The following is a 12098-nucleotide window of genomic DNA, read 5'->3' as shown; positions in this document are numbered from 1 at the left end:
CTGCAAGTACTTGTGGGTGAATCCCATAATTTAATTTTTACTTTGTTTAATCATTTATTTATAGATTTCTTACCTAAAAAAAAGGAAAAAGAAAAGAAAAGAAAAGAAAAGAAAAGAAAAGAAAAGAAAAGAAAAGAAAAGAAAAGAAAAGAAAAGAAAAGAAAAGAAAAGAAAAGAAAAGAAAAGAAAAGAAAGCAGACTAGTCTGTCTCAGCTGACCCTTCAGCTGAGCAGGGTGTAGGACTAGAAACCTCCTGAGGTCCCTTCACAGCCTGAATGTCTTATGGTTGATTCTGTTACCCTGTGACAATTTTCTGTAGGAGAACCAAAACTACACGCAAATGTAGTAAAGAAAAACTACACAATAAAAATGTTTAGAAAATAAGACAAAGTTTTCCATTATCATCAATAAATTCATTTGCATAGCAAACATTTTAGTAAGTAAGAGTCATTACATGTTTTCTCTGCAGGAAGATGCCTCGCTTCACACTCCTCACATCCATTGGTCCTGCCTGTTCCCTGCTGAGATGCCAGGTAACACTGCAGATGAACTAACCAATGAGGAAAAACCTATTGCTTCCCGCTCCTCCTGACAACAGACATATTTCCTGGACCTAGAACTTATTTATTAGTCTTTCTCAGAGACTAAGACAACACACTAACCCACGTGAAGCTTCCGTTGAAAGCTAAAGGTGAAGACATGGTGTAAGTATCTCTAAAAATACAGAGGAAAAAAAACCCTTTGTTTTATATTGTAGAAGTGAATAAATACTGTAATGTACATTTTTTCCACAGATGTTACACCTATCTTACTAAAGTGAAATGGTTCACAACATGAGCCCAAATCTTGACACGTATCATCCATGTTATTATGAAGTTATCACAGTTCTGATTACTTTTGCCAGCCAGTTTAGCTATCATCTCCAATTCTGAAATTATGTTAACATAGCTCAGGAATCATTCCTCATTTAAATGTTGCCAACCTACTTTGCAACAGGTAATTTTAGTGACTGGCACCTGCCAATTGGCCTCAGGTCCACAGGATAATCTTCATCTGGTTTTATTTACTACTATTTACCAGTAAAATTTAGCCAAAAAAAAAAAAAATCTGGCCATTTTTGTCTTTGCTCCCCGCTTCTACCATTGTCACAACCTTAAATGATATTTATGGCAATTGAACTTAGGAAACAATATGCTCTCATTTCAAGTTAATTTAGGCAGATGTAGGGCTCTGAAATTTAAATAAAGTGTCATTTACTGAACAATTTGACACAAATGAGGATTCTGTATCCAAGCATTCAGACAGTGGCAGGTTTGGAGCTGGATCTAGACTTGTAACACTGACATTTTATTTTAAGTGAAATACATAAACTACATAAAAAGATACACACAAAGTAGGAATTCATATTTACATGAACTCTGCAGACCAAGATTATTTCTCCTCTTTCTACCCATCTGTATTCACCTCAAAATTATTTCCATGCTGAGACATGACACCAAAACTGACAATACATTTCTGATCTCAGTAAGTGTCCATAGATGTTCTTCAGAAAATAATGTAGAAGAACAAAAAAGGAGATATACTGCAAGTTATTAGCATCTTCCTCTTCTGCTTTTATGTTTCTGTCCCTCAGACAAAAGCTTCCTTCAGAAGCTAAAGCAGAAAACTTTCATTCTTAGTAAAAATAATAAAAAAACTCTATAACACAAAGTGAAAGAGACCAGCATTGACAGATTTTTTTCCAATATTTTGTTAAATAATCTGAGAAAAATAGGTCATTATGTCCATTTGATTATTCCAAATTTTAACTACTTAATGTTTCCTTTGATGGGAGAGTTCTGAAAAGATGTATTCTGTGGCTTGTATGCAAGATCTGTCATGACCAACTAATTAAGCTTTTATCTTAAAGAGGCTGCAAAACAGCAGTTTGCATCAAACTAACTGGCAGTATTAAGTTATTAATAAATGTTATTATGATTAATTTAGTATAATTAAATACACTACATTCAATTACAGTGTTAGAAAAAAAGCAGTTGATTATTCTCCATTGGCTCTTACAAAGTTTCTGAAAAGCAGTTTTCCCTTGTAGAATATAAAAAGCATATGCAACTTACTGAGCTTTGGTTTACTGTTTCTTTTTTTTTCATTATAATTAGGCTCTTTTTATATTTTATTGATGTAAAATAAAGTTATTTAGCTGCACTGTCTCATATGAAAAAAAATATAGCCCCTAATCTCTAAACCTGAAACTCACCTATACAAAAGCTGTCATCAGAATTGGAATGTATTTAATATTTTCAACAACATCTGAGTTTTGAGCCTTAAAAAAAAAAAGAGAAAATCATATTTCTGTCTACTTTCTCTCAGGTCTCAAAAGGCACTTGGATCTTTGTTGCATTTCATTTGCATCTTCCCTAAATAAAGACAAAGAATACATAGAATGCATGCAAAGAATCTCTTCATATTTTTAGGAAAGACAGGGAGAAACTGACAGTCTCATTCATAACAGACTAACTCAAGGGAAAGCAGTAAAGATAAGCCAAATAACAAAACAATTTTCCCAGAATTCTTTTTTGTGTATGTCGATTTTGTCTAGCACTGTATTAGCTTTTAATTTTGTTCTTTTGTTTGCCTGCAAGATCAATACAGAATTTTTCATATGCAGGGAAAATGTCCATTTTCAATATTTTTAATTTTCTGGAAATTAACTGGCAGAGAGTTGTGTGCAGCAATGCAGACCTACTCAGAGTGCTCTAACAGAGTGCCATCACAGAGCATCAGCAGTGTTAACAGTCTACGTTCGGAGTTTTTTCTGAAGGAAAAGTAAATTGGTCTTTATAACCTGAATTCTGAAAGTGAAGGGAAGATTGAGAGTATGTACAATAGACATGATGGAGCCTGGATGGCAGTTCCTACACAGCGGTACGAGTGGTTTGACTGACCTTTTAGGCAGAAGGATAAGCTCCTGCCTTTATTCCATACCCATTCCTTTTTTCTTTCTCTTTTTCTCACGCTCTTCCTCATATTAAACCTGCAGTTTGCATTAAGGAAATCATCCAGCTGAGAACAGGCCCTGCTAACAACATAAGCAGATCAACTGTCTCATCCATGAGATAAAACATGAGCTCTGGCAACGAGAGCAGGAACTAAGTAAATAAAGGAGAAAAAGGGAGAACAAAGTAACTTAAATACAAGATTCCTGGATGCTAAAACTTTCTTTTCTAATGGGACTCTGCATTCTCCCTCTTCTCCCAAAAGACATTAAAGGAGTCCACTCTTTAAAGTTAGCCTTTTTTAGAAAACAAAATCACCAAATTTTAAGAAGATAACTTTAAATATCGAAAATCTAGGATATGGTGAGATAGATTAAAAAAAAAAAATGGAGGTAAATGTATTCTCTGACCACTCTCTACTGGCACGGTTAGGGTTCACTCCCAAAACTGCTCTGCAGCCCAGCAACTTTCGAGAGCTTTCTAACTTGAATTAATTCTTTACTATATGCTCTCGGTCCCAAATAAAATCTTCCTTCCTTCCACGATCTGACAAGGCTCAGTTTAATGCTTGCTTCCTACAGCAGGCAGCCCCCCTGCTTTCCAGGGGTTTTCCCAGTCTGTGCCCTGTAAGCTCCCTCCTGACTTCCATGCAGATAAATCCCATTTTCTCTCAGAGGAGGAGCAACCTCCCTCCGGACAGCTCCGTCTGACTGAATTCTGGTGAAACAGGAGTTGCTCCGTACGGCTCTCGCCCAGCGCTCCGAGTAAACCAGGCACTGGACAACTTGTGCCGCTCTCTGCACTTCTCCCTCTCTCCAGGGAGGACAGAATGGCTTGAATCATCCTTCAAATACTCAAGCTGCCTTCTCCCTGCCTCAGCACAATGATTTTAATCAAATCTTCTACCTCCAGGCTTCTGGAGGCAACATGCAGTGCCTAACAGGTTTTCTCTCCCAGGACAGAATAGGCTAATTCTTTTTTTCTAACTCCTTTTTCCAGGACCGCTGCCAAACAGCGGAGGTTGAACTGTGTGGGGAAAAGGATATCTAGCAGGTAGAAGCATCTCTGAGGGGGCAGGGAATTGCACCTCTCAGCTGTTGGGCAGTGTGTGTTCATACACTGGGACTCACGTGTGAAAACAGCTCCAGGGTTAGCAGGGGCAGGAAGGATCTTTGCATACCTGTTCATGGTTTGCCTACCAGAACCACTTGGTTATACAAATTCCTGACCAGTGCTTTGTTTTTAGGCATGGGTGACCTTGCAGAATGTATCTTAGGAACATAATTCAGAATCAGAAAGATTTGATTTAACTGAAGTCCATAGTTTTCTGGACAAAATTTTGACAGTTTATGACATAGCTGAGGTCACTCTAGAGGGTTGACACTTCAAAACCAGGCAATTTCAAAAATTCTCTTACTCCGTAGTGCCCAAGTGATATAATCATGAAGGAGAAAAGCTGTTATTAAGTATTTTTAAGTGCTACGCTATTTCCCTTCCAATTCCTTTGAGGTACTTGGTCCACTTGCTCTCATTTAATATGCATATATAGTATAAAATATTTTGGCACCAGCTGGAAAACATGAGAACTTCAAAACCACTTCAGTTACTTCTGATGTGAAGGTCTTAGCCACTAAAGTGTATAAAAGCAGATATTGAATTGTACCACAGACACTAGTTATACTTCCTGATTATCCAATATTGATTCAGAAGTAGGATACTATTAAGTTCTATTACTATTTACACAGAAAAAAATATTTTAAATGTATAAAAGATTCCGTTCAATGCTGATACTTCTTCCTTTTAAAAAATATCAATTTGGGTCACTCTATGAAATTATGAACAGTTTGGGAAATTACTACAGTGAAGAACAGAGTTAAGAGTTCCTGTGTATATCACATGGGACATAATAGGATTTAAATATTTTTTTACAGAGAACCAGTTACAGACATATCCTGAGGAAAAGCCTCTGGCAAATACATGAATTGTGGAGAAAGTATGTTTAAATGATATAAAGTTAAGTGATATTCAGCAGTCAGTAAGTAAGAGAGGGCATGCTGTTTCTTTGTTTTTATCTACTGAGAGGAAAAGAAAGGGAATTGTAACTAAGAAAAAAATGAACAGTGTGAAACTCTAAAAATGTAATGTAGTTTTGATTTTTGCTATAATGAAACTTCAAAAATTAGTTAATAATAGTTTAATGATAGTTAATATTGACCTAGCAGGTACTTTGAAAATAACTAAAATAGAGGATTAAATGCATTGATGTGTTGTACAAGAAACTCTCTCTGGTATCTGTACACACACACAAAAAAAAAATCAGTAAAAGAAATCAGTGTTTCCTCATGCATGAAACTTCTTCTATCAGCAGCAGATATTACCAATGCATTCTCAGTATTCAATCCATCTATATAGCCTTTTTATTAAGTTTATTATGCTGTTTATTATAACCAGTCTGATAATTTTTGTGAGATGTTAAATTTGAATCTACTTTGTTATTCATCTCTAGCATCTACAAAACTGTAATTACCATAGTGTTTTAAGTCATGAAAAAAGGAAAGTCTAGGTTCTTGGCCAGAAAACTAGCATCATTTGAAAACCCTTTTTTTGATTGGATATTTATGCCTGTAAAGCCCCACTGTTTATTCTGAACACTTGACCTCCAGATGGAAAGATACTTTAAACACAATTTAGATTATTTAGTATTAATGACATAAAGAAAAAACTTAGTCACAGGAGGGAATGTTACTAGTCCAACTCCCCTTTTTTTATCTGGGAAAGGATTAAAATCTTTTTTTTTTTTTTTTCCTAAAAATACTACGCGGGTTAGCAGAATGATCTGAAAAATATATAAAAAGATATTCTGAATACCAAGATTTTAAAACTTCTCCTCTGATCGATGTTTTTTTTCTTTTTTTTGACTCAAACTTGTTTTGAATGCCTGAGTCTGTAAATCAGATGTTGATTCTCTCGGTTCAATCCAATGTTGCCGCTGCTGTTGCCCTGTCAGGCTCTGCCAGTGTGCCATAACAGGGCTGCTGTGTAAAAGAAATCTTCAGCAAACTAGAATTCCAAGGCTTTCATTTTTCGAGCTATTTATGCCACCAGCAACGCTCTATTGTTGCAAGACCAGGATCTTTGTCCTTTCAGATGTGTCCCAGAATACCCCCTATCTTCCCTGTTAAAGATCCAGGTCTTGACATTAGCATCGTTTGCCTAAGTTTTGTCCATTGTACATAAAAATGCCTCTAGAGCCAAGCTATATTCTGAAATAAAATGCCCACTTATTTTTACTTATTTATTTGCATTGTCTAGCTTTTCTGTGACGGTTAACTGGCATTAACTAGCAGACGCTACCTAATTAGGAATCAGGATATAAGATACAGTGGAATTTAAGAAACAGGAAAGGTCATTTATAACCAGTGTTGCTATAACGACCTGGATTTATTCCAGGTAAGACCACTGAGCTTGGAAGAGCTCAATGATGAGCTTGCATACTATATCCTAAAGCAGAAATAAAGACTTAAGCCAGCACTCACATGTTATATTTCATACACTCCTCATTCTGCACGAAGCATTTTAGCAGAGATAAAAAAAAAAAAAAAAAGGGATCAATGAAGCCATCACGAAGGCATTAGGTTTGTGAGGACCCTAGTAAGAGCCAGTAATTGTTTAGAGGTCCAGCAAATTCCTAAATCCTTCGTATTGCTAACAAGTTTAAACCAGACTTAACCCTGGGTAAACCCAAGTGCTTCAACGGATGTCCTAGCGCAGGTGCAAGCCCACACAAGTGTGCAAGCACACAGTTCTAACGGTGCTATATAAATACTGAGTGCACTTCTCTAAATTAAGCACCAGCTACCACCATTAATTATCTGGTGGTTTCTGAGTAGATGACCCATTGACTTCAAGAAGAATATATTGTATTCACATGGTACATGAAAAAAAAAGTGGACGGATAGTTCCTTCACCTGTGTGTTGTTAGGCTAGAAATCAAGACCCATGCTCAGCATCTTTGCACTACAACAAAAAGAACTTATAATAAAAACAAAGGTTTTTTTCCACAGAAATATTCCCAGCCCAAAAAAAAAACAAGAAGCTGACTTCTCTATAACTTTCTATAGCTTTCTCTTAACCATTTACCATCAGCTTATTTTTCCGGAAAACCCTTGGACATTGCAGCATATTCTCAAGGATAATAAATACAGTGTATTTTGCACTACATAGATTATCTCAGGCCTTCACAGAAAGCTATTGATAAACAAGTAATATACAGTCTGAAGAGCTCGCATGGTGCTGTGCGAACCTGGTGTATTCGGGAATGATGAGAGAGAGATTTCTTCTGAGTGGAGAAGGTGGAAAACATCCACACATCAAAACCATGACACTCGGTCTCCAAAAACCCTATAGTTGACTGGTGAAAAACTCAAACTGCAAACTCATTCTGAGTTACTGGGAAAGCATAATGCACTCTATTAATAAACAGACTGCCATATTTTGCAGTTTGGTTCTAGAATGATGCTGGATCAGCAGTAGTTTTGTGATTAATATAGTACAAAGCTCATAAAATAAAAAGTTCCAATTGGCTAGTCTCACTTTAAAGAAAGAAGTGGTACTGTTGACGTCTACTGTATAATCAATTTATAAGCAGCTAGATTTGATAAAGCAATTGTCAATCATGTTTTAAGAGAAAAAGTCTAATTAAAAGTTTATTTAATGAAAGGAATGAAGACATACTTCTTATTATCCATGGTCAAGAAAAGGAAAAAATTCCAATATCACAGCTTCAGCTGGGTCTATTTCTATCATGTATGAAAAAGACGAATCTTACATAGTTAATGAAGGCAGTTTTATAAAGCCTTGAATAAGAAGATTGTCACAGAACACCTGCTGTACTGCCAGGGAGGTAGTTGTATCTTCACAACATGAAGAAAAATGTAAACTGCCTAAAGTCTGGTGTCCTTTAAAAGTTATTTAGTCTGAGTCTTTTTATGAGTCTTTAGAAATTTCTCCACAGTGCCCTGAAAAAACAAAACCTCTGTGGAATCCTGTCCACATCCAAATTTGCCATGTAGCCCTTTCACTTCACTAGTGACATTCCTAAGAAAAACAAAACCATACTTTTAGATATGTAAGTAAAAACAACAGCAATGCCTTTCATTACAATTTAGACTCAGTAAATAACTGTGCTAGTTTACATATAAAACAAAGCTCTCAGTCATAGCACTGAGGCAAAATTTGGCAATGTGTTTAACAGCAAGCACCATTAACCATTATCCAGTGAATACAGGCTACTCAGAGGAAAAGTATATTCTATCCAAACTAATCAGCCTATCTAAGATCTGTGATGAAATTCCAGTCCTCTTTTTGTATCCAATTTTATTAAATTGGTAAAGTTGCTGTGGACACAATATCCCATCATTGTGAAGAAGAGATTTGCAGCCGTGCTGCTATGCTATTTTTGGCATGAATATTCTAATGAACCATGAGACTGCAGCGTATTCTCTGACAGTAATATGCATGTGTTTATTTGAAAACATTAAAAGGTATGACATTTCTTTTATTTACAACAAAAATTATTTATATGGGATAAAAGAAGCAGTAAAATGTTCCCCTGTAAGTAGAAAAGGAAGATATTATCACAGTCCAATTTTCACTGTACTGCAAGGTATACTACACAACACCACTTTTAATTCTAGTTCTTTTAGGAAATATGAGATTTTAGAGGCACTTTATTTTTGGCAGATGGCTCATCTTCAGTAATTGAAATGCATTGGGTTTAGTGAATTTGGCAGACAAAAATCTTTCCATCACAGGGCCACAAAGAGTGGTGCCTGAAACAACCAAGAATATCTTAAGTGATGAGAATGAATAGTTTTCTCAGGAAGCTATGACAACACTATAGTACTTTTATTACCCTTGATGTCTGTTCATAATTCTTATCTGCAGAATAAAGAATAATCTACACTGCTCATACATACTGTGTTGTAATACTCAGTAACTCCTACATTTTCCTCCTGACTTTGCCAGCTTCCCAGCTACTGTTCTTTGAAACTTAACCTCTCTCTCTTAGCAAAAATCAGTTTTGTGAGAATTTACTCTGGCATGTTGCTCACAGTGGATCCAATTAAATGCTAGCTTCAGAAAACACAGAGGCTTCCAGACTGACCTTATCAAATTAGCTATTTGTGAATAACATAAATTTAACTGTTAATAAATAAAAAGCAGGATATTACATTAAAATAATATGTATAAAATACATATTTGCATAATTAATTCAAGTGCATGTGAAGAAGCATTAGATGAAAATAAGCAACTACTAAACAAATTCTTTTAACATCTGCACTATCCAGATTTTAAATCCTAAAACAAATTCCAAAACCATTTCCAATCTGTTAAAGCTAGTGGAGTGATTAATTGACAACTGCTCATTACATATTGCGAATCTCGTTAATGTTCTGTATCCCTTCTTCTTCAACACTGAAATTCAGAGCTGCCCTGAAACAATCACTGTTCTCTGCTTTTTCCCTCTGTTCCTCCCTCCTTCCCTTCCTTCTGTCCCTCCTTTCCATCCATCCATCCACCCATCTCAGGCTCACAAGGAACACTGGCAACAGTAATGGGACTGTTCTGTTCTCCAGCTACTGACATAGACTGATCTGAAGATTCAAGTTTTCTGCTGAAAGGATTTGGGGGGGACGGGGGGAATCCATAAAATAACTGTCCTCAGGTAGTGACAGGTAATGCAGTTCTGAGTAATGGCAATGATAGGGCAGTTTTAATACACTAGCTCCATGTCAAACCTTCTTCTCTCAAAGACTCCTACAACACTGAGAATTCAGGCATTCCAACTTTTGTAACTTCAGCATCTTAACTCTTTCTTAAAATGAACAACCAAAGAATAACAGCAGCATCCTGATGGATTAAACTAGCTACCTGACTGAATGGTGTGTCCCAATTACAAAATGCTCCAGAGAAAAATCATGTTCCTTTATGAGAAGCGTATCTCCTCTCATACAAGAAAGAGGATGTCTGAAAAATCATTTTCAGACATTGTTTTATGTCTGAAAAAGCATTTTCCCTATCACTTCTCTGCACTCCATAACCGAATTTCTATGCAACTCCTAGGATCACTAAAGGGAGAAATGGAAAATTAATGGGTTTGGGAAGATGTGCATGATGGAATACTCCAAAGAAAGAAACGGCAAAACAAAAACAACAACAAAAATAAAATACAAAAAAGCCATGAGTGTGAAGGAGAGAAATGAAGAACTCAAAGTGTACAAAGAGCTGTGAAAGGACATCACAAACTGAGACTGTAGGCATCTTCAATGTGTAATCTGAGGAACCCACAATATTTATGAGAAGGGCTTGCAATTCTTATCCATTTTAGAAGAAAAGAAAGGGAAGTCCTCCTCTCTATTGAGTCCTGTTGAGGCCACATCTGGAGGACTGTGTCAAATTCTGGGTTTCCCATCACAAGAGGAACAAAAGGTAGTTGCAGCTCTGATAGTCTAGAGTGATCACCCATACAAATGAAGGGGCAGTGATAACTCAGAAGTTCCTGTGGTGGTGAAAGACCTGGTGTGATGCACACTAACACCTGAGAAGAGCATAACTGTGTGTTCATGTAGCCCCTTAATCAACGGGTTAGATGCTTGTCAGCTTCAATCCTTAGCTGAGATGTACCCCAAAGCAGACATAACTGATCTGATCAAATCCTTATGTTCCTTTTCAATCGCTCAGTGTAGTGAGAATGAAAGTTAGGGGCAACAGCATTCCAGAGACAAAGAAGGAATATCCTTCTATATTCTGATCAAAACTTCAAATATTTGCTTCCAGGACAGCATCCAGACTGGGAATTTAAACCCTTAGATATTGCTTAGACACTGCTTCAGATCTTTGCAACACTTTCAATTCTTTTTGCTTTGTAATAATCACTGGCCCTTCAACTGTGATTTAGGTCTTAGGCTTAGCACACACAAAAGAGGATAAACTATTAGTCCTAAAAATAAAATATCCAAGGACATTTTGAAATATATATCTGGAATATAAACACGAAAAAAGACATTTCAAGAATACATCTTGTTACGAAGCAGAAACAAATCCATTCACAGCAGGAACATAGTCTCAAATTAAGAGCAAGTACGTTTTACTGTTTCCACAGCAGTAATAAAATGTAAGAGCAAACATGAAAAAAACAAACAAACAATCTTTAATGGGACTTCCTGATGCTAGCACTGTCCCATTTACATACTGAAGCTTGATATAAAATGTAACATTCTGTTTAATGTTTTATCTCATGACAATTCTGGGAGGAACTTTTGTGTGGAAATTTTTGTCACAGGCTCTACTAGCACTGATATTTGGTCATTAGATATACCTATGTACATTTGTTTTGTAAAACCATCTACATGTAGGTCACCTTTGTCCCTTCACAAAGACTGTTTTTTTTCACAAATATTTGAAAAGCATCCACTTTTTATTACAGATTCATCTTCCAAATTTAATTTATTAATGACTTAGCACACCCTAGTAACACACAACCCACATCTGGTCTGTGTCTAGACAGCTCTGGAAATCCCAGCTAATCTAAAACCTGACTCATTTTTCTTTCTGGTATATCATCTCCTCTTCTCTTCTATCTTTGCTTTTTAGCTGTAACACTCTGCAACTCAGGACACTGTCCTTTGGTGGCACAGGTGTCTTGTGTACAAAACTAACTACAGTTTTGGTAGATAATTAAGAATTACTTCTTTTTGACTTCACAATACAAAAGAATCACCGACAAGTTTGGTTACAAGCCCTGGTGCACCTAGGTTTTCTAACAAGTATTTCCAGACAAAACCAGGTGCTTTTCCCTCTGATTTCCTCCAAATGTAATTAATATGGGTTGCCTTCATATGGTTTCTTATAACAGTAAGTATTTGTATTTCATTCTGAAACACACATTCTCCTCTCCTATTACACTACCATGAAAGGAAACAAATATCATTTGGAAACAAAGATCCTGAGAAAACTGTTACCTACCTCACTTTCATTTTATCCTGTTTTAGTGGGAATTTCTTTTATAGGAGGAACATATCTCACTAAAAGTCGCAAGTTGGT

At 36.2% G+C, this 12098-nt stretch overlaps 1 protein-coding gene across 1 annotated transcript in view; it reads right to left on the bottom strand.

Annotated features, from left to right (window-relative positions):
- EYS (EGF-like photoreceptor maintenance factor) overlaps positions 1-12098 on the bottom strand; it is a 636352-nt gene that overhangs the window by 226038 nt on the left and 398216 nt on the right. The window lies entirely within an intron of this gene.

Source organism: Tinamus guttatus, unplaced genomic scaffold (genome assembly GCF_059628265.1).
Source record: "Tinamus guttatus ecotype Peru unplaced genomic scaffold, ASM5962826v1 Tinamus_guttatus_pri_ptg000402l, whole genome shotgun sequence".
Taxonomy (NCBI): domain Eukaryota; kingdom Metazoa; phylum Chordata; class Aves; order Tinamiformes; family Tinamidae; genus Tinamus; species Tinamus guttatus.
This window is presented reverse-complemented; position numbering and strand designations above follow the sequence as displayed.